Source organism: Camelus bactrianus, chromosome 18 (assembly GCF_048773025.1).
Source record: "Camelus bactrianus isolate YW-2024 breed Bactrian camel chromosome 18, ASM4877302v1, whole genome shotgun sequence".
Classification (NCBI taxonomy): Eukaryota; Metazoa; Chordata; class Mammalia; order Artiodactyla; family Camelidae; genus Camelus; species Camelus bactrianus.
The window spans coordinates 36976937-37003552 of NC_133556.1; the positions used below are offsets into that span (position 1 = coordinate 36976937).

At 35.2% G+C, this 26616-nt stretch overlaps 1 long non-coding RNA gene across 2 annotated transcripts in view; it reads right to left on the reverse strand.

Annotated features, from left to right (window-relative positions):
• Window positions 1-5454: 5454 nt before the first annotated feature.
• Window positions 5455-26616, reverse strand: part of LOC141573851 (uncharacterized) — a 118029-nt gene continuing 96867 nt past the window's right edge. For both annotated transcript variants that reach the window (XR_012500179.1, XR_012500180.1), the window contains exon 4: window positions 5455-5581. This is a non-coding gene — a long non-coding RNA (uncharacterized LOC141573851). The remainder of the gene's footprint in view (window positions 5582-26616) is intronic.

Genomic DNA, 26616 nt, shown 5'->3' on the forward strand with positions numbered 1-26616 from the left:
TTTGGGAAGATCTGTGGTTTTGTTTAGCTAGTGCCTTTAGGAGAATGTGGAAACCTGTAAGAACACCTTGCTTCGGTTACAAAGTAAAAGACCACCAACATCCTGACTAAGAGTGGAGCCTTGGGTAAAGCCTACAGAGTCTAAGCTGGCTTTAAGGACCTGGAAGAATACTGAGGAAGACTCCCAATGTCTCTGAGGTACGCAAGTCCATGTTAGTTGTCTTCCTCTAAGCATAAACACAAAGGGAAACTGTAAGTCAGGGGCAATGGGATTAGAAAGCTATGCCGGAGTCAGTTTCTAACACTCTAGCTACATCAGCAGGACCTGAGTTAAGAATAGTAGTTGGATTAGGGACTCCAATAAGATGAGGAATTACAAAAGCACTGATGGCTCCTGCATCTTGTACAAAGCAATAACTTGATTTTCATCTGAATCAAGTTTCCCTTCTTTCATTACTGACAAGACTGAGGTACTGCAGGGTGAGAAAGTAAAGAACTTGGCTCTACTGTAGATTCAATTCCTTTTTTGCTTCTAGAGAGAGGATATTGGGCTCTCTCAAGAGGATGTTGTTGCCACAGCTGCCACCCTAATTAAAACTGCTGGGACAGGTTTATTCCTTTTCCAGACAATATGCATGGGCTCTACACTGAGTAGCAATCCAACCTCAATTGCATGTGAGGATCAGAGACTAATTAGGACATCTTTTAAGGCTGCATTGTATTCAGAGGATTTTAAATAGAGATAGGTCTCTACTAGGGGAAGTAGGAAGTTTGAGATTTGGCCTGAGCACAGGGGGAAAAACCACCTTTCTCATTACATAGTTTGGTAGCATTAAATTTACATAAGTCTTTACCTAAAACACTTGCTGATGAGGAATGAGAAACTAGAAAGGTCTGATGGGTGGTTAGAGGGCCTAAAGATTTGGGGGGGTAACCTGAGATCTGACAGTAAAATAGGTTGCCCAGAGACTCTGACAGCTTGAACAGAATCAGAGGTGACAGAGATAATCCTCTAAGCCAGTGGTAGAGAAAGCTGAATGAATATCAACTAAGAGAACAGTTTCTGATACTCCATTTTAAGTTTAATGGTAGGTTCTGGGGTGCAACTGAGAATTGACTGACCCCATCAATTGATCAGAAATTACCCTATAGAAGTGAAAAGTGTCTCTGAGGCACATGGAATCTAGGGAAATTTTATGTAAGCCTTTTTTTGTTTTATGTGCATTCCAATGTACCAGCTTTTACAGTATTTGCAGATAGCTTGAGATGGATAGGGGAGGCTCTGTGGTTGGCAAGAAAAATTGGTGAGTATTAAATTACCCTTAAAGTCATATTTATGTTTTTTAAACACTCAATTTGCAAGGCAGGATTGTTGATTTCAGTTCCTATTTTCTCCTGCTTTCCTGCAAGCTATTTTCAAAAAATGAAATAGCAACTTCAGTAATAACACTGAGAGATTGTTCTGCATAGCCAACCACACCATTTTGGATTTGTCTTTTCATATCAGAGAGAAGACCTTTTATTAAGGTGGAAATTAAAAGATTTCTATGACCTAATAAAACTTACAAGCTTTTGCACAATAAAGTTAACCACAAACAAAATGAAAGAAAACCTGTGGAATCAGAGAAAATATTTTCAAGTTATGCAACTGACAAAGGATTAATTTCAAAAATATACAAACAGCTCATACAGTTCAATATCAAAACAAAGAAACCAAAGAAATCCCCCAAATTGGCAGAAGTTCTAAACAGACATTTCTCCAAAGAAAACACATAGATGGCCAACAGACACATGAAAAGATGCTCAACATCACTAATTATTAGAGAAATGAAAATCAAAACTACAATGAGGTATCATCTCACACCAGTAAGAATGGCCATCGTCAAAGAGTCTACAAATAATAAATGACAGAGAGGATGTAAAGAAAAGGGAACCCTCCTACACTATTGGTGAGAATGTAAATTGATGCAGTCACCATGTAAAACAATATAGAAGTTCCTTAAAAAACTAAAAATAGTTACCCTATGATCCAGCAATCCTACTGCTAGGGATATATCTGGAAAAGATAAAAACTCTAACACAAAAAGATACTTGTATCCCAATGTTCATAGCAGCACTATTTACCATAGCCAAGACATGGAAGCAATCTAGATGCCTGTCAACTGATGAATGAATAAAAAAGATGTGATATAGATAGATACAATGAAATATTATTCAGCCATAAAAATGAAATAATCCCACTTGCAACAATATGAGTGGACACAGAGATGATCATATTAAGTGGTGTAAGTCAGACAAAGACAAATACCATAAGGTACCACTTATATGTGGAATCTAAAAAACTCATACAAATGAAGTTATTTATAAAACAGAAACAAAATCACATACAAAGAAAACAAACTTATGGTTACCTAAGGGGAATGGGGGAAAAATAAGGAGTTTGGATTAGTATATATACACACTACTATATATAAAACAGAATAGCAAAATAGATCCTGTTGCATGGTGCTGAGACCTCTGCCAAAGTTATTTCTTTGCCATCAGTATTTACATAAGTAACCTGAATACCCAGTCCTGGACATCAGGCTGGAGTATTTTCTGTAATTTTTGCAGGGTAAGAGAAGAAAGTGGTAAGCTGGGTATTTAAGGGATTCTCTGGGGAAGCTGAAAGAGTTTCAAGGATTAAAGGAATTTGTTAAGGGTTGAATTTGGGGAAGAGGGATTTGAGACAGGGGTCCAGAGATCTAAAAGATCTTCTGAAGCATCAGACAGGGAGTTTGGGATAAATAAGAGTGAAGGAGCATGGAGAAGGGGAATTTACTGTGGTGTGGAGTTTAACTTTTGTTTTGAACCTCATTTCCATTCTTTAATCTTGTTTAAAGTGTCCATAAGGCTACCCAAATGATCTTTTTTATCCTTCTTTCAATTTGATCATTCCATAGGTACCAATAGGACATGTATTTAGGATGAGAGCTCTTTAAAAATTTTTTTTTCCAAATATAAAAATTTTTTCAAATCAAAGGATCACCTGGCCACTAACAAATAGAATTTTTAAAGGTGTACCCCTTTCAATAGTGACCCAATCCGTAAGCCTTTCCATAGAAAGACTTAAAGGTAACTTTCCATACTTAGAATAAATTTTCCTCATGGATGCAAGAGATTCCTGGAGGTGGTGCAGCCCACATGATCCAAAAAGTCACTCATAAAGAAAGATCAAGAAAGCAAAGACCTCTCTCTGACTTCAGCCTATACTAGAAAGCTACACTAATCCAAACAGTATGGTAGTGGCACAAAACCAGACACCTAGATCAGTGGAACAGAATACAGAGCTCAGAAATAAACCCACACACTTATGGCCAATTGATTTATAACAAAGAAGGCAAGAATATACAATGGAGAAAAGACTGTCTCTTCAATAAGCAGTGCTGGGAAAACTGGACAGCTGCATGGGAAAGAATGAAATTAGAACACTTCTTCACACCATATACAAAAGTAAACTCAAAATTGATTAAAAACCTAAATGTAAAACCAGAAACCATAAAAATCCTAGAAGAAAACATAGGCAGAACACTCTGACAAAAACTGTAGCAATATTTTTTTTGGATCTGTCTCTTAAAGCAAAGGAAACAAAAGCAGAAATAAACAAATAAGGCCTAACTAAATTTGAAATCTTTTACAAAGCAGAGGAAGCCATTCACAAAATGAAAAGACAACTTACTAAATGGGAGAAAATATATGCGAATGGTATGATCAATAAAGAGTTAATATCCAAAATATATAAACAGCTCTATAATTCAATATTAGAAAAATTGATTTAAAAATGGGCAGAAAACCTAAATAAACGTTTTCCCAAAGACATACAAGTGGCCAAAAGGCATGTGAAAATTTGCTCAACATTGCTAATCATCAGAGAAATACAAATCAATGCCCCAGTGAGATACTACTTTACACATGTCAAAATGGCTATTATTAAAAAAGAACACAAATAACAAATATCAGCAAGAATGCAGAGAATAGGACCCTCAGTACTTGGTGGGAATGTAAATTGGTACACTGTGGAAAACAGTATGGAGGGTCCTCAAAAACTAAAAACAACTACCATATGATTCAGCAATTCTACTCCTGGGTATATATACAAAGAAAACAAAAACACTAATTCAAAAAGATACATACACCTCAATGTTCATAGCAGCATTAATTAAAATGATCAAGCTATGGAAGCAACCCAAGTGTACAACAGATACATTGATAAAAAAAGATGTGATATATATACACAATGGAACACTACTCAGGCATAAAAAAGAAAGGAATTCTGCCATTTGCAACCACATGGATGGACCTGGAGGATATTATGCTCAGAAAAATAAGTCAGATAGAAAATGAAAAACACTGTATGTTATTATTTATATGTGCAATTTAAAAATAAAACAAATATATATAACAAAATAGAGACTCACAGAGAACAAACTAATGGTTACCAGTAGGGAGAGGGAAGTGGGGAGGGGCAAGAAGAGGTAAGGGGTTAAGAGGTACAAATGATTATGTATAAAATACATAAGCTGCAAGGATATATTGTGCAGCACAGGGAATACAGCCAATATTTTATAATAACTGTAAGTGGAGAAAATCTATAAAAATTTTGAATCGTTAAATTGTACACATCTGAAAATAATACAATATTATAAACCAACTATATCTCAGATTCAAAACAAAAGCCACAACCTTTTTATCACAAATGGTAATGACAGTGTTTGTGAGAACTTGTGTCTCCAGCATCACACCAAACTAAGACGCTTCCAATCACAGATCTGCTAATCTGATACCGGACAGCCAGTATGGAGATGCAACTTTTCCAGCACTGACAAGGCAATGAGGGTAGAGACGACAAAGGCCCTTTAAGGGCTGAGAACTCATACTAAGACAGACTCCTCCAGAGCTGGCAGAGTCAGTCGGAAAATGCTGCGAGCACACTCTGTGTCTTAGGTTCCTCGTCTGGTGGCTAGCTACCTGATGCAGGCCCAACAGCTTCCTTTCCGGTTGGCAGAGGGGAGGAGGTTACAAGCCAGGCTCTCAGAATATGAAACAAGGTAAAAGGAGAACCTCACCTAGTATTTTTACTGGCAAGCCACAGCAAAGTTTGTCCAAACAGGCTCCAATCCAGCGAGAACAGTATACTCACCTATCTGTGATACCAGCTCAAACAACAGGCTGATATGACCCATAAGGAAAACAATGTCTATCTCTGGGATGGAAAAGAGCAATTAAAACAAAGAGATCCTCGGAAGGGCGTCTTCTCTGTTCTACCAGCAGAGAGCATTGTAAGAGTGGGGCCCTGTGTCCTTTCACTCAGAGGCCTCACCGTCACGCCTGGTGGCTGGGGTCTGGCTTTTGTGCCCAGAAAAGAAGATACCAGCTCGATAACTTTGCAGCATAAAACAAACAGCACAAGAGTCACTTACCTTTTGCTGACTATTTTAGGTGTCCTAAGAGAGTGGGGAGTCCCAGCCAATGATATTCCATCCTTGCCACCGTAATTGTAGGGATGAAAAATACATTTTCTCCACCTCCTTAGGTTCTGGGTCCTATGGATTGGAATGACAAATGACATATTAACAGGAGAAGAACATGTAAAGTTTATTTAATGTTTTTACATGTACACAAGAGCTTTTACAGGAAAAATGAAGACTCTAAGAAGCAGTTAGGGCCAAGAGCTTATATAGCTTTTTAACAAAGAATGATAAAATTTTGGAGATGTGATGATACAAAGGAAAAGGGGGTTACATTTCTAGTGGAGATGAATTCTGGGAAAATGACTTAAGAAATCTATGGGGAAAATTAATGGAAGATAAAGGTTATTTTAAGGTTTGTGTGTACACATCCATTTCACCACTGGCCTCCAACCTCCCATAGAGGAAATGTTCTTTTCTTTCTAGTACAGGAAGAACAACTTTCTCATAGGAAATTCTATAACCTACTTTTAAGTAGAAAGGAGGAGGTCAGGGAGTCCTTCCTGCATCTGTTGTTTCTCAAGTGTCCTCAGCTCCTAACTGTCAATATGCCAAAGTAGCTTACTTTGGGGTGGCATATTCTGAACCTCTTAACACATACACACAATCTTGGGACTCCTGCATATTTTTCTGGGGGGAGCAACCTGAAATATCAAATTAAGTTGCATTGACAAGATTGCACCTAAAAAGGAAGAAAAGGTTTTTTTCTGCTTTTTTTAGCTCCAAGCAGATATTTTTATGTGAAAGCGTACATTTTTAAAGAACTGTGAGGGAGTTATGTGCAAAAATTCTGTTCATGTATAACAGCATTTGTTCTAATACCTCCCACGCATCACTTTTAAAATATACCCCTTTTTGCTTTATAAATTGTTGTCTTGGGAGGCACTGTGACTTGGTAGGGAGTAGGTATTAGCAGGGGGAAAAAAAAACTTGCTACCAACAAAAAGCCTTAACAAAAATGGTAATTTAAAAATGACTGATGAAACATATAGACAGATGATAGATGGCTAGATGACTGACAGACAGACAGACAGACAGTAGAGGATAGATACCTTTATACTTCATAGCTTGTTTTGAAGAAAATAAACAAATTAAAGCCCTTAAAAACCAAGTGAAGATTTCAGATTTGATAAGATGTCAAGACAACATTATTCACGATGCAATTTTCTGTTCACAACTCCTGTTCTCCTAAATCCTTTTATGATACTGTATTGGAATGAAGTCTGATACACAGTGTATAAGAATACCAGTACAATACACAGAACACTTGCCTTTGGCCAAGAAAAAGAAACTATTTACATTAGTATATGCCCAACCACTGCTTTTTACAAAAGAATAATGATGTCAGGAACTACAGGGCTTTTGTTGAAGAGTCTCTGGTCAAAAGCAAAGGACATTTGATAGTTAAATCCAAGGGGGGGGGCAGGAAATGAATGAAGACAAACAAGAGGAAATGATTATTTGATTGTGGTTGAAAGATCAGAGCACACAAAGCCACACAGATTAGCAAACCAAAGTGCCAGCATTCCTTCTGAGCTGTAATTTGCTGAGAACAAAAGAGCACTAACTGGGTAGCCTCAATTCACAATGCCTGCTAATTGCCAGTGACAAAAGTAAGGCTCCCGCTTCTAACCCCCACACCTCCTACCGCAGTTCTGTGAACACCACTCGTGAATCTGCCCACTCTGCTTCCCTATGATAAAGGCACTCTGGGAAGTAGCAAAGGTGTTTTGGATGCTTCTGTATTTAAAGATAGACAGATCTAATCAAAGCAAGGAACAAATGAATTAGAAAACTTTTTTTTAAACAATTTATTTGTATTATAACTTGTTGGTCAGTCTTTCTAAATTATGCACCCATGAAGACACTTTCTTTCAATAAAAGCTTTATGATTAAACACCTGATAAAGTGCCACCACATGGTACAACCAATGCTTAATATTGTGGTAAACAGAAACACCTCATAGGCTTCATGGGATTTGAAAACAAATCAGGGAGTGCAATTAAATTTTTGTATGGGGCCCTCCTATTATGTTTCAGAATTCCATACTTACTACTCGTTCCTTTTAAATAAAGGGTACACTTTATCTAAATTAATCAATATACTTGTTTTTGGTAAGAAAATCTGGAGATACACGACGGGAAACTAACAAAAATGATGATTTTTTTTAAGGTCTTAATATATACTCTAAAACTCTTCCTTGTGGTTGCTACTTATAAGTTAATAAATATTTAATAATCAGTTTTGTTGTAAAGTCAGGGAAGTCTATACTCCCATTTAGGGAAAAATGTTCACTTTTCTCTTTTATTCCCTCAAATCTTAGACACTCATTTTTTTTTTTCTGCCTCTGATAAGTATCCTACAATGTCTTATTGGGTTTCTTTTCCAGTATGGGTGCTTTTGTTTTTGGAAGTTTATTAATTACTAATTATAATTCTTTCATTGGCAAATGGCCATTCAGGTCATCTTTTTCCTCTTTGTATGCTTTTGTAGATTGTGTCTATCAAGACATTAGTTCATATCATCTAAGTTACCAAATTTGTGGGCAAAGAGTTGTTCATAGTATTTCTGTATTATACTATTAATGCCCATGGAATCAGTAGTGATGACCAATCTACTTTCTAACATTGGCAAAGATTATTTATGTTCATAAAATGATGACATTTATCCATATGATAAAAATCACAAGAAGACCAAATAGGACCAAAATGGACTAATACTTAAAATGGTGCAAAATTTATCCAAATACGTTATTGAGTATAAACTCAGAATTATTCATTAAAGATCACTTATCATCCTCATTTTAAAGGTGAAGGAGAGAAGACCCAGAGAGGCAGAGACCTTAGTTTGGTTCAAATAGTGATTAGCAGTAAAATCAGGATATAGATTCAGATTTTTTTTTTTAATTGTTAATACTATGTGTGAACTTAGATTTTGTAATGCTGATAAGAGCTTGGGCTCTTGAAATACACATTATTTAAACTGGAGATAAATAAATAACTGTATCATACTCCATATTTTTCAAAGAAAGAAAATGAGGCCCAAAGATCTAAAATGATATGAATAAGGCAGAAAGATCTTTTCTAACACTGAGTGCTCAATAAATTAACCCACTCAATTCTACAACTAAAACTAACCCTAAACTTACCCTTGACAGTTTCTAACCCTTAGTTAAAACTGTATCTTTCTACAGCAATCTTAAAAATTGTTGTCTAAAACAATCATCAAGTTTTCTGCATCAAATCAAGTTTAGTGACTTTTCTAATGGAAAACTGCTTCAGCAGTTAAGCTTGCTTAAGCTCTTTCAACATAGGATGAAAGTTGGTATTAAAATATTTTAGTATTTTGAAATAAAATATCCAGATGACATTAGAAATGAGTTTCAGTTTTGTTTACCCAGATTTCAGACAAATCAGTATTATAACACAATTTTAGCCAAAAGAAACCTACAACAAATTTATCAAGTTCTATGTTTAAGTAATATCTAAAACTAATATTAATCAAGTGTTTTTTTTCTAAAAACTTAAAGTTAGGGGAAAATATTCTTTTATCTAGAAAATCTGCATTAAAAAGATAGATCGTATTCAAAAGTACAGAATTTGAGGAAAGCACTATTTTTAAAACTTCAAAAAATATGCATGGGTTATAAAATATTTTTTATAGTTCTCATTTTTCTCTAACTCTGAAACAGTAATATTTGAGTTTTATATGAATGCCAGAAAAAAGTGGCCCATGATATTGTCATCTAATAATCTGGGACTTAGTCTAAAAACTTGATAGAAACTTGGCCTTTATAAGAATTATTTTCTTCCCAAGTTTTCTAATTGTGTTTCACTCACTGATTACATAAAGTTAACCAATTATTTTTCTCAGAGCAAAGACTCATTTTGTTAATGGAGTTAAGACTCAGCCTTTTAAATACTAACATCAATATTTCTTACAATAATACTGAGCTATTTTTAAGTACTAATATCCCTCTTGTCAATAACTTTAATCTTAGCTCTATATTAATGGATAAGACAATAGTGATAAAGGAAACCAGCTGCCCAAATCTGTCTAGATTCTTTGACTTGATCATACGTAGTTCAAATACAACTATAGCCACAGAAACTCAAAACAGTAAGATTTTAGTTATTAAAAGCTTGAAATGAAATACCACTCCTTCCATCTTGGTTTATTTCCTAACTCTTAGATAGGCTGAAAAGAATAAAGAGACTTCGTCACTCCCTTAGTTCACCTGAAGGGAATCCCTTTGTGCCCAAACCAAACGGCATTAGATGAAACCAAGCAGAGAAAGTGCATGGACTGTGGCTGACTCAGCAGATAGCTTTCACTTCCATAAGAACAGTACTCTGGCTCTCTGCCTTCCAACTTCTGAATCCAATCATGGCTCCTAGGCACTAAATCCATCTCCTGCAATTTTAAAGATGGAGAACCACATATATAATTGATAGCTTAACAACAAATGCAGGCCTCACAAACAGGTCCATCAGATGAAGAGTCACTCCTGAGATTGAGTCAACAAGCAATTTATTGCATTCAGATGCCTCTGCTTGTTCACAGGTTTCTGAGAACTCAGGAACTGTTTAGGATTCAAAATTTAATCTCCTTATGTGATGAAACAAGTAAACAAAATATAGAGGGATAAAAATTCACTGAGTTATTTATTCAGTGAGGGCTAAGAGATATTCAGAAGACAACTATGGATGTAATTAAACATAGCATTATAAAAACTTGCAAACTTTAGATATGTGGACTTTTCTTTAAATAAATGACAAACAGCTAATAAATGGAATAAACCCAAATCATGAGCTTAGATCTTTGCAGTCATTTCAACTAATACCAAAAGAAAAGACTATAGAAATCTAAAAATATCAAATTTGGACAAATAAGAAAGCTTTTCATAAATAATATAATTTTAAAATTTTATAAAATTAGAAAAATTGATCCTTGTATGCAGCACTTGGAAAAAAAGTTGTATTCTTAAAGGGATGGCATTATCCCTAATTAAATGACAAAAAAATCAAAGTGCTGTGTAACAGGCAAATGACTCAAAAGGTAACCCATATTTTAACACTGCATAATTATTTTATTCTCCTCATGTGAACGCATATAACTCTTTTTTTTTAGTAAAGGTTTATTAAAATGATACTTGTAGAGTATTCTTGGTACATTATAAAATTGATTTGTAGGGCTAGACATGGCTATTAGGTAATTGCTTGTCTGCTTTCTTCAGAACATTTCATTTTTATCATTGCATTCTAAGATGAAGATTATACTGTTCTAAAATTCTAGAATGGATGTATTACTTCTCAAATGTATAATATGTTGATATTTTGTAGACATTAGGACACAGGGAAATAAATATTCAGGGTAATTAAGAAAAAAGTCTGTTTAAAGTAGTAAAAACCAAACTCATTATGAAACTTGAAATATCTGGAATATTTTCTCAATATAACTACCACTTATCTTATTACATCTCTTCTATAATTTAAACACAGGGTTATGCAAACATATACTAACCTCACTTTCCAAAAAGCCAGAACAATGAAGAGAAATTGAGATGTATAGCTAAGTACATTTTCTTCCAGAAATGCATTTATAAACAGCTGGCTGTGTTTACAAAATTAAATGAAGTGCTTCAGTGCAGAAGATTGTGAGTCTTCACAACATTTAAAGGTGATAAGAAAAGTGAAAACTATTGGCTCAGTGACATAACTGCACATATATTGGTTAGAAAATAAAAACATAAATAAATAAAAACAATGATGCTGTGTTTTTAAAATTCATCCTCTTTCAGATTACTCAACCAGAAATTTAGGTTGTTTAGAGAGCATCAGTAAATGTTCTCAAACTATGAACATGAATAAAATCTTGAAGTGGAATGCATAGTATTGAAGGTTAGATGGGAAATTCCAGGTATTTCTAGCTGAGGGATGGATGAACTGCAGGATCAATTATCTCTACCATTTAAGGAAGTAAATAAAATATGGCAATGGTCAGTTATGCAGAAGTGCAGTTGTGGAGGTCTCTGGGAGAAGAGCTGATGACATTAGAAAATGAGTATAACATTTCTCTCACTATTAGACAGCAGCAGCCTTTAGGGGCATCCATGCACTGTCAGAACAGAGTGAATAATCCATGGAATAGAGGTCAAAGTTTACTCAGTTGCAAAGACATCAACAAAAAATGGAAAGCAAGGACAAAGAGTGTTTAAAATTAATAGGCCTGATTGTGTAAAGAGAGCAAATGCAGGGTAAACAGATGAAATGGAAGCAAAGGTCTTTGGACTGAGCCAATATCCTCTTTTTTTTTTGACTCTCAAGCTACTGTTACTTGGCAAATTCAATGCACGGGTTCCTTCCACTTGGCTTAATGCCATAAGCAGATTCACAGTGCAGTTGGATTAATGTGAATGGGGAACTCTACAGCAGAAAGCCTTCATTACATAAGTGGTGATATGCAAGTACCAGTGTGCTGATGAAATCAGAGTTGCCATAACACTAAAATATTTATGAAAAACTGGACTATTTATGAAACTAATCACTTCTCAGTCATTTCTCCCCTTACTCAAACTGAAAATATAACCGCATTTTCCAAATAATTTATACCTAGGTCATTTTCTACCTGGTTTGGAGAAACTACAGAAACAGGAAGGAAAAAAAAAATCAACAAAACAGCAACAGAATAAAATTACAAATACCTGAAAAAGGTTTTGTGTAACTTGAAATTTGCTGAAATGGTTTGAGGGAACAGATTATACCACATAGAGATTTTGGCAAATGAAGATCTGATGATGGAAAGAGTAGCAAAAATGAATATAAATAAGGATAACTTTTCAAAAGAAGATGGTTTGACTATCAAAAATTCGAGGAAATTCATTGATAAAATTGTGAAAATTCTGCACTTTAATTAAACTGATATCAAGCTATAAAAATCAACTATACAAGTATCCTATCATGATACTATCATAAATTCTGCCCAAAAAATGCTACCACAAAAAAATCTATTCTTAGTTTGTTTGTGTTAAATATACATTTCTAGTTATAATCTTGACTTTATTTTTACTAAAGATCAATTTATACTTGTTGACTTTTTTCTAAAGTTAATTCTCAATAGTTAAAAAAATTCTACTTGTTTAGCTTCCTTTTCCACCTTTTTTTTAACCTTTTTTTTTTTTAAGTCACTTTGGATTCCCTTTTTGGCCCTTTATTCTGATATTGATCACAGGCTAATAAGGAGCTTTCTGTACTTTTAAGAATTATTATTTCACTGGTTAGAACCTAATTACATTTGACATAGTTTTGCTTATATTTATTTGGAATGGGAGTCTGGGACATTTATTTATATGTATTTACCTTTATAACTTTTATTTTTAAACTAACATTTCGTAGCTTGTTAGAAATGCAGAATAGCAGGGGCCACACCAGACATACAAACTGAGATTTTCCATTTTAAGTATATCCTCCAATGATTCATGTGCACACTAAAGTTTGATACTCTGGATCAACCCAGAGGGCATGCAAGGCAAATCAGAATCCTTGTCAGTAGCTGGGCGTTAGTAGGTTTCATAAGCTATGCAGGTGATTCGAATATATAGCCAGTGGGTGAACCACCTGCAGGCAAGACCACACATTGGCTAATGTTATGACTTCCTCAAGTGCTCAATAAAATATCTTGGTGTATATCAGTGGGTCTTTGTCAGACCCGGAATGGCATTTCCTATACCCCAAAGGTATGATTTGATACAACATGAATTACAAGTGCTTAACTTAATTTTGGGATTTCAATTCTGAAATGCCTTCCTCAGTTATGTTCTAAGGCAGATGCTATAATGAAAACATAAACCCCAGTGACCATGAATAAAGCACACTGACCTTGAGTTAAAGCTGACAGTGGCCTTTTCTTTATGAAAATAATAGCTTTTGTCACTCACCTTATGAGATGAAATCAAACAAATAACCAAGGAGTCTGCAAATATAAAATGTTTTGTATGGATAGAACAAAACTACAACCTCATCAATACTGTTCCACAGAACAAAGTACATTCTGACCACAGAAAATGGAAACTAAAATCAACAGAACTCTATATTTGTAAGGGTCCAAAGCTGGGTTCTCATTGTCCTTAATTCACATGTGATCCTCATTCTTGAGAAATTTTCAGCATGCACAATAAAAGACACATGTAGCTCTTCGTTTCCTTTCTCAGTAACTTTTTGACTAAGGGAAATTAAATTTCAACTTTAACCTAAGTTGAAATAAAATATTAATTATTTGAGTTTTTTTTTTCAAAATCACTTATAAATAATGCATTGATTTTAATTGGTTAAGATTCTTGGGCCAAAGGGCTGAGGATAAAACTAGAGCTAAAAGACAGCTCTAGATTATCACTATGCTACATAATACACAATTTGTATCTTCTTTATATCACACAGCTGGCTGTTTCTAAATATACCTGTAGATAGTACGGACTTAGAACAAACTATAAAAATACTTTCTGTAATTTTTCTGCAAGTCTCTCTTTTTTAAAACTTAGTTAATATAGTAATACCTAGGGCTGCCTCACTGACATGATTTATGCTTTGCAATTATAAAATATTGTATCTAGTCAACTGAATTTTAAGCAGCTAAATGCTAGTCAGAAAATTTTATCCCACTTAGGAATAAGTTCACAGTGACAGAATATATTTCCCTTGTGAGTCCAGACATTGTCAGTGAGGAAATGCTCTTAGCTGCTCCCAGTCTGGGCTTGAATCTCTAAAGAAAAAGGCACTTACTAAAACTATTACGTGAGTCACTTAAGATCTATAGCCCTGACTACCAGTACTTTCTCTATTTTTCACTTCAAATATGAACAAATGAGAGCTATTCCTCGCCCAGAAAATCTAGGAATGTTTCTTAAAAGTGGGAAGAGCTGAAAGAGAAAGAAAAATCACCGATCAATTTTTGTTGGAGGAGGGGGTTTATTTCTTCCGTTCTGACTTTTAAATATCTGTCCTCACTTCAAGTAGCCAAAGACAAGTCAAAGTTTTTTTCCATACTATTAATGCCATCATATGGAAATCCTGAAATTTGATGGAGACCAGAGAATGAACACTCTTTCATTTGTGTTTCTTTCCAGATAAACACTCTTCCAGTGTTTTATGGAAGAAAACTGGTCTTCCATCGAGTAGACCCAAAGTGCCTCAAACAAAATGGATATTTATGAATAAACCTCTTAGGGCGAGAGATTCATCATTTTGCTTTGTTTCTCTGAGAAGCTCAAGAGAGTTTTGTGATTTACTAGCTGGGGAATAATTTATTTACTGCTGACAGGCCCTGAACAAGGAACCAGCACAAACAACAATGTGGAATGGCACTAAATAAAGACTACTAGGATATTATGTCTTCCGTCATGATATCTGGGGGATGACTAGTCAAAAACAGATTTGAATTAGTGTTTTGTTTTCTTTTTTTTAAATCAGGTTATCATGTCAGGGACACTGAGTCTTCAGAGTATTCCTAAAGATTCCTATATTAACTTGACTTTCAAAGAAGAAAACAAAAGAAAACAGAGATTACTTAGGTCTAAAGCTGTACTAGCTGGAAAGAGGTAAATGATTTTGTTGGAAGGATGAAAAAATAATCACGAATACTGACACTCTTACAGCACAGTGCAGGTTTACCCTAAAGAAAGTCCAAGTAGATGCAGGTAAGGGCATCAGGATAGGAAGAAGCACAAACAAGCAATTACAGTCTTAGCGTGTACTGACTTGGTCACACTCAGGCACAGCTTCAACAATACGCTGCCTTTGCACTTCTGTGAGCAAGTTCTAATTTAAAAACTCATCTGTGTAACAAGGTCAAGGCTTGATTCCAGAATGACCCTGAAGTTGTCTTGGCAGGAAGCTCTAAATCACAAGGTATCTACTGTGTAGAGACATCAAGGGAGAGAAATGACATTAAAATGAAATAAATTGTTTGATGTCTGGTACTTCTTTTTAACTTTGTGTTGTTTGTTGACATAGCCATAGGTTTTTGTTTTTATTTTTCAAATATCCAGTGTAATGGCCTTTATTTTTTCAAAGAATGGCTATAATTCAAGAGGAAATTACTCTCCTGTTTTTCCTCATTACTTTTCACTAAAACTAGTAACTTATTATGTAAAAAATGTGGAAGATTTTGTTCAATCACTTCGGTTTCTCTCTAATGATATGAACAGCTGTTTTTGTTCGTATTTTATATTCCTAAGTTTTTTTTCAATAGGATCTTTTACTGAAGGTCATTAGCAACTTCATTATTCAAATTTTGCAATAGTTAAAATATATATTTGAATAGCTTATATGCTAAAATGTTCTTATTCATACATTATTTAACTTTGGCACAGAGAATATTGGTTTTATTTCTCCTAAATTTTTTACTCTTTTGTATTTTTTAACTATTGATGAATTACTGACAAATATAATTGCATATGTTTAAAGTATATAATGTGGTAATTTGAGAAACATCTCTCTCTCTATATATATATTTCCATCCCATAGGACATTTTGAACTTTAGATTCATGAACTTGAAAACAAGCAGGTAACAATTAACTGCAACTGATTTCGGGTTTCATATGTACATGTACAATTAATCTGATTTTATTTTCAGTTCTTCATTTATGCATTGTGTGGCCTTAAAACTACTTGACCTTTGATCTTTACTTCCCTCAATTACTATGTCATAAATCTTTTTTTTTTTTACCATATTATTAAATATTCTTCAAAGACATAATTTTATGGCCACATATAGTCCAACTGTTTACTTCTTGTCCTTTCATATTAAATTGATTCCTTATTGCTGAGCATGTAGCTTTTCCCCCCACTACATAAAAATGTTACAGTAAACATTACTGGACTTGCATCTTTGAATGTATATTATACAATCTTCTTAGGGTAAATTTTAGAAGTGGCATTACAGGATCAATGGATATGAAAACTGATACTTTTTAATAGATGCAAATTTTTCATAAAAGATGCATAAATTTAAATTTAAGTGTTTGTTCCTAATTGCTTGGCTATAGGCAGCATCTCAAACATTTAATGAATTAGACAAGATATTTTATGTACCTCTTTGTAGTTCTAGGAATATTTTGATATGTATAGAATATATATATATATATATATATATATATATATATATATATATAAATATTCTTTCTTTTTTCCCTTTATCCCTCCCTCATTCACACCTTTCCTTTTCTAGTTCTTTACACTTTTACTTTCATAATATTGTATAATATCTACTGAATATCTATAATATTTGCAATTATTAGAAGATTACAAAATGAATATCATTTGACTTCAAATTGCTACTTATCTTGAATATGAAAAAAAAAAAAACAGTTAATGGACTATTGTATCTCCCCGAAATTCATATGCTTAAATTCCAACCTCCAGTGTGATAGTATTAGGAGGTAGGGCCTTTGAGAGGTGATTAGGTCCAGAGGGTACAGTCCTCCAGAATAGGATTAGTGGTCTTTAAAATGTAATCCCAGAGAGCTTGCTAGCTTGCTTTCTGTCACGTGAGGATACAATAAGAAAATGACCATCTACAACCCAGCAGTGGACTCTTGTAAGAACCTGGCCCTGCTGGCACTCTAATCTTGAACTTTAGCCTTCAGAACTCTGAGAAATAAATTTCTGTTGATTATAAGCCACCTACTCTATGGTATCCTGCTATAGTAGTTTAAACTGTTAAAGATGATATAGATACATACCTACAAATAGCTACATTATAGGTAGAAGTACTAAGCGCCTTGAAAAAGGTTGTGCCCCTCCAATACCACCCTCCAAGAATGCTTGTTTTATTTTTAGTAGTAGGTTCAAGACAGCACAGCAGTTTTACTGAAAGCCCAATCAAATATCCAGTGTCAGTGTAAAATGATACCAGACTCCTGACAGTCAGCTCCCACCAAAACTTAGCCAGGCTTCCTCTGATGAACACATTGTCTTTCTTACAGTTCATCCTGGTAGATATCTTCAGGCACCCTGCCATCTTTACAAGGACACCATGCCTTCAATCAGAAACTCAGATATCATTTTAAAAGGTCAATGAGACGGTCAGTATTTCAGCCCTATTTCATACTGATGTTATCAAATATAATTCTCTGCAGAGTTACAAAAGAATGGAAATACTTATCTGAGACACTGTGTACAGTCAGGAAACACATATGCATGAGAACCAATGTAGCTCCAACCAATACACATGCACAAGTGGATAAAAGTAATATTCACACTATTTAGTATATTCAAATTAAATGATTAAATCTATTAACATTGATATATTGAGTTAATTATTTTCTAGCTAAACAAAGTCATTTCATTATTTTAATGCTTTGGACTCAATTCCTCCCAGTGTCTGCTTTGTAACTGCCATTAACTCAGTCACTGAGGGCAAAAGTATTAAACTGTATAAGGAGTTATCAGATGTAATCACATTGGCAAATTTCTGGGTAGATACTACTTGTATTTTTAAAAGTTGAGTAACTGAACTTTGGTAAATTTAAGTAATTTCTCCTAGTTTATGCAGTTAGTAAATGTGAGAAAATTTGGCCTAAACCAGTCATGTGACTAAGGCAAAAGTTAACAGGAGAAGGGCGGCATTCGGGCCTCAATCTGGGAAGCTTGATTTCTTAAAGGACAGCAGTGAAAGTTGGCTATAATGATTAGCTTATCCAATTGAGCATTTATAAATATAGATAACTCCTTTTTTAGACACTGAAAAAGTACTTTACCAAAACATGTTTTTATCTGTTACAGAAAAATGCATTAGAATGCTAAAATATTATATGTATGTTTGAAATTACAGAAACTCTAAACTTTTTTTGTTACTTTTGAATCATATACTTACTTATCCACTATTAGGTCATCTAAAAAGCACAAAAGTAAGTGATGAGACAGACATATTTACCATGCTCATGAATGTCCAAGGGACATTAAATAAGGACTTTGAGTAATTTTAAAATAAAATACTAAATTTGTATTTTTAAAAGTTCAATATAGACAGTAAAACAGCAAAACACAAAATATGGTTTATAAGTTGAGAGAGACTTTTTCTAGCTTCAAAAATTCTAAAAATAACTAAATAGATATAACATGTTTGTAAATAGCAAATTATTAACTGTATTATGTGGGTACAGCTATACACAAAATGTAATGCATCATTCTCATAATTCCTAGTGCTATTTTACACATTAACATGGTTATGAGAAAAGATTAGCTCTGATGCTGAGGAAGAAGTTGACTGAAGAGGCAGAAAAAAACGAATGCAGAAAGCAGCGAGTTAGGAAACTTCTAAACACTAAGGAAAAAGATAAGATGTTAGGGAAGATAACTTTTCTAAAAAAATCCTTTATATAGTTTCAAAAATACAATTTAAAAAGTGCAAGAAGAATAAGAGTGTTAATAATCTGCTAAGATTCTTTAAAGTGCCTAGAAAAAAAAGAAGTTGAATTAAGTAGAATACAAGCAGGTGCTTACTTTAAAAAGCATATCAGAAATAAGGACTAATATTTTTAACAATGTGAGTATTTCTCTTTCTGGCTTCCAGGGAAGTTAGATGACACCAGCTGTACGAGTCCCAGACACCACGACAGCCATCTCCCTGACTAACGAAGGGATCAGGGTATGACTGTTAAGGTCACTAGAAAACGTGAAACCATTGCCAATCATGCTGCTCTCTTTTTTTTTCCCCGATGAGCAAACATTCTGTGGTGTACTGAAGTTGTCCACCTAGAGGAAACTTCAATAGAGCTGGGCAGCATCCACTAATTTTAGATAGATAACATATACTTCATACTTGATCCTGGAATAGGACCACACTAATTCTTTATGTTATTTATTAAAGGAAAGACAAACACGGGGCTCACTTTCACAATATTTCAAATTCACTTCATATCATGGAAAGAAAGAATATTGTGCTACGTTTGGTACAACAGAAATTACTCAAAATCAACTGAACATGATTGAAGGCATCTGAATAATTATTTTCATGTGTTGTCTCCATAAAAAGAAATGTTCTAAGTAAAGGCCAAGGGTTAAAACTTTATTTCTCAAGTAACTTCATCTAAACTATATGAAGCAGATTTGGAGAAAACTATAGTGGCTACATCATTCTTTATACTTTCTGAATCTTTAAACTCAAACAGAAAAACTAAATGGAACAAAACAAAATTCATGAAATGTTTCATATAGAACTAGATGACAATGAATCACATAAACTCCAAATTGCAAGCAGGCAGAGAGAAGCACATGCAGCCGCAGATGCAATGTCATCAGCCACAGTGCAGGAAGAGGCAGGGAGAAGCGGGCTAACATCTGATCTGATGCACCTGACAAAAAAAGGAGGACCCTAAACAGGCAATAGGAATTTGTCAGTTTTAAAACATGACAGGTGGATTACAGAACTGCAGCTGCAACTGAGAAGGCTTCTCTCACCCTTTAGATGGTAAGTATGAAGCTTTTGGGTGATCATAACAGGGCTGGACCAATCTAACCCTTAAAAATCCCTTAAACTGAGCTTCCAAGGCTCTTTCCAGGACCAGGCAAAACAGTGGGAAAAATAACTTTTTGAATGGAATCAACTAATCAATATAGAAAAAACAGAGACAAAGAAGTGCCACCGAAAGAACTCAGGAGATGCCTGAAAATAAAAGAAAAATCATTCCAGAAATGTAAACTTTAATAGCAACAGAGAAGTGCCTAAATACAACAGTAACAACAAAATGCCAGTGCCTTGAGAAAAATAGAAGATAGAAAGGAAAAAAAAAATCAAGTAATACAGAGATAAAATAACTTGAGAAAGTGAAATACTAAATGCAGACAACATGGAGATAAAAGGAGATCCTGAAGAAGAGATCCAAAGTAAGTACTGTAGTTAATACTAAAAATCATAGTAAAAAAGAAGCTTTTCTGAAATACTAAAGAGTTGAAAGTACATATTGAGAAAGTACACTCTATACTTGAAAATAAAAATTCAGAATAAATAAGATATTGTTAATATAGCAAAACTCCTGAATACTAAAGGGAAAAATAATTTCTATCTCTAGGCAAAAAAAGCAGATGACAAAGACTTATAAACAATGGCCACATATAGCAATGAGCATTTGTGATCTAAAGACTGTGATCTGAAGTACCATTTCCTATTGAATAAAGATGGGGATTCTTGGAAAAATAATTATAACTTGCACAAGATAAGCTGAGAATTCTGACAGCCTAGGTAGTAAAACTGGCAAAGTAGCTTCCCAGTTTTTCTTTCAGACTAGAACACTGCATCAGAGCCAACTGGGTAGTGAAGTATCCTGCTCTGTCCCTTGCTGTCTTTTAGAAGTATTCATTATCACTCTCCAATCAGATTTCAAAAGCAACAGATTTATCACACTTATAAATATTCAAACCCTAGATCAGCATATTTTAGTGTATTTTCTTCACTTTTAATGCCTTTTTATGTGTCCATATACATACTGAATATTCATACCATTTTGTAACTTGCATATCATGCAAATATTACGTCTTGGATATTCTTCGAATATAAAGATTTTTAATGGTCGTATTGAATTACATTACATGCATGCATTTTTAAACTAATCTCTAATTTTGTAATTGTCCTGTCATAAATTAGGCTTAAAAGAGTATTCTTATCTCTTGATTGTCTATGTCAGGGAGTCTATTACATGCATCAAAAGGATTATGTGATTTTCTTGTCACTTTTTATATAATATAGTTATTACAACTAGAGTTGCCTATTCCACCATTAAATGAGAGTGGTTAAAAAATGAAGATAATCTTGGAGATAATACAATTAAAATATTTTCCAAAGATCCAATATTACCTAATAGCCTGATCATATACATAAGCCTTTTTAAACTGGTTCCACTAATACTGCATTAATGTTAGAAAGAAAGGGCGGGGCAGGGGTGGAATAGGGAAGGGATGGAAGAAAGAGAGAAGGGAGAGAATTCCTGCAAATAAAATTAAAAAGAAATAGGAGACCTGGTCATCAACTCGCAATACCTCACAGAGCCAGCCCACATCCCACTCTGGGCTCCTGCTGGAAACACTGCTCTCCAAGCTGGGGGTTGTTGGGGAGAGTGGCAAAAGTGGCTGGTCTCTCCTGCCAGGGCATCACTCAGGCTTTGGCATTGACAGAGTGGCTGACTGTTCTCTTCCAATGTGACCTGGCTGAGGCAGGACAAGGACTAGGCTCAGAGGCTATGCTTGCCTGCTCCCAGCCTGGGATGCCCCTGCTCTGGCCCTCTCATTTCTCTTCACTGGTTTATTTTTCAATGCATCTTTAACTTGTAAAGAAATAAAATAAATTAAGATGTTAAAAAAAAAAAAGAAATAGGAGAAAGGAATAAATATAGGAAACTAGAAATAGCCAGGGGTTAGAAGGTAAGCCTCTACAGAGCCAGGTCCAAGTACCACAGGAAAATACGAATTCCTGATTCAGATGTTACCCATTCCCGGAAGCCATGTGGAGCTCATTCAATGTGTTAATTTTCAACACGCAAACAGCAGACACTCATTTCCTTTCTACCTGTGGGAGGAGGGACTATGGCTCTGTTATTTAGCAAAGACACATAGAAGAGGACTGCTGTTCTCTCCCAAGAATAACTACACTAATTAAACTGAGGGAAACATCTAATCCTGGCAAACATTAATCCCATCACCTACTAATGACTTTTCTTGTCAGAGGAAGTCATCCAGAGGATGTGACTGCCAGGTGACCCAAAAGCTGGACCTGGGCAATTGGAGGCTCCTCACCTCCTCACCCACTCTTCAGTCATAGGAATGTACATTCTGCCCACCACTGCCACACTGGGAGCTGTTTCAAGGACGTGGCTTTGAGAGGGTAAAGTGATGCTGAGATCGTCTGGACTAAATACGTAGCTGAGCCCCAGTTAGGCCTCTAAATAAACTTTAAGATTCTGGCCTGGTGTGTAGAGATCTACTTGTAGCACCCAAGACAAGCCTTGTATGTAAGTTCTCATGCTTGTTAGACATCTACCAGTCTGGGGTGGCGTGCCTCTTCCTTTGATCTCTCCTTGCCCTCCGTGTTTCAGTTTCAGATTTCACCCAGGGGACTCCTGAGGCTGCAAAATAACACCCTTTCAAACTGCTTAAAAATTATCGAGGACTATAAGGAGATGTTCATGTGTGCTATACCTATTAGTATTTATCATGTTATGTATGAACACTGAGGGAAATACTTGTAAAATAATAACTACATTATATATTTGCACACATATTTTTAATAAAAATAATTATTTTTCAAATAAAAGCCTTTAGGGAGGATGACACTGTATTAAATACTTTCACATATCTGTAATGACTGGCTAAACATAAGACAGTCTCTTTCTCATATCTGCTTCTACATTCAATCTGCAGGAGGACGTGGTTGTCTTGGTTGAGGTAAATACAGAAACCAGCATCACATAGATACTAGAGGTATGAAAATTGTGGAAACGTGATAATTGATACCACAGCAAAAGTCAGCAATCTAAAACTCCATGAAACTGACTGATGTGTCTTGCACTTTACATGGATCTTTTATTCATGCATAATTTTGGTAACATCAGACATTGATTATTTTAGAAATACCAGTTCACTGAGTTATGCAGATCTTCCAAATGTTTGACGCATTTCATTACACAGCAACAAAAATCCATATTCTAAATATTACAACCAATCTTATTTGTCAAGTATTTAAGGTTCTGGAAGCTTTCAAGCCCCCAGGGGAATAATGCAAGTTTTCCAAAACTCTAATTTTCACTTGAAGGCCCACATTTTATCATTGAAAAAGATACTGTCAGTTATTTTCCTTGAAGTTACAGACTCTTTGTTCATTGCTGAGAAAATGTATGTCAAATACTCAAGTCTGGTTAACTGTGGGTTGTCTGTTAGTTTTCCTTTTTCAAGTAAAAACAACTTTCCATGAAAAAAAGCAGTTAAATCAGCTACTATTACAACTGCACAAGTGCTTTTCCTTGAGTTAGGCATCACACTTCATTATACAGTAGAAATGATTTATGCATATTTTTCATTTTGTTACAAAATATTAAAAACACAGGAACACAAACATTGAGATTTAATAAAATTGTTCTTAGTGTATCTTTAAAGACAATCTTAAGTGAAACTGAGTTTTAAATTTTTCATAGTTTAGGTTGAAGAGGAATATATAACACTAGTACATTTGGGGTCCACTGCCTTGTTTTGGGCTAATTTATCAGCAGGTTTTTCCACCACTGTTGTTTCACCATCAATGAAATTATCAAACAACGAAAAAGGCACAGAGAAAAGGTAACATAATGTCATCATATTACTGTATAAATAATTTTGACATTGCAGACCCTCTGAAAGTATTGGAGGAACCACCAGAAGGCTACAAAATGCCCTCTGGGGAATGATATCATAGTGAAACAAAGTTCTGAAAATACAGTTATCACCAACTGACAACTATTCATGAGATGCCTTCAGTTGTCTTTAAAGAATACTACTTTGATATGTTTCCCTATTCCTAATAAAGATCTGAAAAATATATTATTATCAGAACAGGACTGAGGTAAGAGCAGCTAACTGTGCCTCTGGTTTGCCCTGCTGTGAAAGGTGGTGTAAGAGTGTTTGTAAGGGTCTGGGTGTTACGCTGCATTCAGATTTTTTTCTTCAATTCCATCAAGGCTGTAATACATACAGCCTTAGTGTCTGATAACAGGCATTTAATAAATAATTGTTAATTAATAAATATGCATTATCAATATCAATGTGAATTACTTATTACTATTTATGATTATCAATTAATGAAGATGCATACCCATGATTTGAGTCTTGGTTATGTAACTCTCCAACTGTATGACCTTGGGGAGTTTCCTTAGCATGTTTATTTCTCAGTGTCAGTATATGTAAAATATGCATTCTATGAGTACCATCATCACAGAGGTGTGATAAAGCTTATGCTGTATTCTTATCTCAGTGCCTAGTTCATGGGAATGTCTCAAATATTTGTTCAATATATTTAACCCATTGTCAGTCAAACTCTTGAATCATTTTATTACATTAATTTGCTTCTCCTTATTTCCTAAATGTTATCACTAAGAAGAATTTTAAATCTGTGAGATGTTTCATACTAGTATTGTGTGTCATAGTTCAGTTACAGAAATGAAAGGAGGGAAAGAAGGAAAGAACCACGCTAAGGTCAGAGAGCAGAGAGAATTTAATAATAAGATTTAGGTCTAAAAAATGATAGAAGGACTAAAAGAATAAATGGGTGATCTGAGAAGTAGCCCTGAGATGGGTAACTGCAGAAAGCAGCTTTCAGCCTTTTGAACAAAAGAGAGGAAACAGTCTTGAGAGAGATCACTCACCATGACACTGGTGGAACTATACTCCTGCTGTGGGAACCATCATGTGACGTGGTCAGTATGTAAAACACTCGCCTCACCTCCACCAAAAGTAAACTTGCTTTGACAGGGTGTTTCCGCCCAGCTTTATCAAATTGTAATTATGCTTTTATTAAGAAATGCTACAAATATATTTATGGAAACTTATACTTGAACATGTTTTTGAGGATTGTTTCCTGAAAAAAGAAAATGTCTTTACCCTCAAAAACAAGCAATGTAAACATGCTGTTTGTGTATAAGAGAAAGTCTACGGAAGCACCTATATGATGTTTATTAACACCCTTGCCTGATGTACTCCCAAACCCCGAAGAATAATTTCAGCATGAAAGCCCAGCTGGCCCTGCATCTCTGAGCACTGACTTCCCTGCATACCTCTAGAAAACACTGATCTACTTTCGTTATGGATGACCCAGTCAGCAGTGAGGCAACTGCAGCTTTCTTACAGGAAGCTAACTTGCTGTCAAAGGTCAGACAGTGGTGGCTGAGCTGGAGAGAGAAAGAAAGACTCGCTGACTCAAATTAAGTAGTGAATACTTGTCACACATCCTCAGAGCCACTAGGTCACATCCTACTCAGCCTGGTGATGGAAATAAAATAATACAGTGCTAACCAAGTATGTGTGGGTCATCAATTTTTCTTGGCACTACTTTCTTTTGACATCCCATATGTTAGGTTTTGCTATAGAATGAATGTCTATGTCACCCCAAAATTCATATGTTGAAACCTAATCCCCAGTGTGCGGTATTTGGAGGAGAGGCCTGTGGGAGGTGAGTAGGTCATGAGGGTGGAACCCTTGTGAATGGGATTGGTAGCCTTATAAAAGAGACCAGAGAGAGCTCCTTCGCCGCTTCAACCACATGAGGACTTGGGGAAAAGACCACCATCTAGGAAGCAGGAAGCTGGCCTTCACGGGACACTAAGTCAGCCAGTGCCTTGATCGTGGACTTCCCAGCCTCCAGAATGGTAAGCAATAAATTTATGTTGTTTATAAACCACCCAGTCAATGGTATTTTGTTATAACAGAACAAAGACAAGTTTCTACACTGACCTAGAGGTGATATTCAGAATAAGACCCCATGCCACCGATGAAAATACCAGTGCTTCTGCCAGAACCACCAGAAGCCACCAACCAGCCGGCAGGACTAGCACAGCCCTCAATGCTAGGGATGCTGGGTTCAGACGCTTCCTGCTGCTGTGTACAGTGGTCCACTCTCATCAGAACCATTGTTAAAACAGAAAAAAATAATAGGAAAATAATTTTTCCCTCCACAATTTCAATTTCTTGCCAGTGACTCCCATTGGCAGAACCTAAATGGAAGTCTAGGAGATGGAGAATGCAGAATTCTAGCCTTCGCAGCACAGAGCTGAAGCCAGCATGGCAGAAATGGAACTGATAGGAAATAGGCAAATAAAGGGAAAAACAGAATAAATATAGGTACAGCCTCCATGCATGGTGTGCTGTGTGATTTAGCAATATCTGTGTCAGGCTTTCATCCCAGAAATTCTAATCCTTTCACTGAATTACTGAGTTCCCTGAAGACTTCAGAAAACTGGAATAAAAAACTGAAAAAACAAAAAACAAGACCCTGACAAGAGACCCAATTTAGTCAACATTTACTTATTTGTCACATATTTATCAATCACTTGCTAAATGCCAGGCACAGTGCTACCTGTTGCTGTGAGAGACACAGC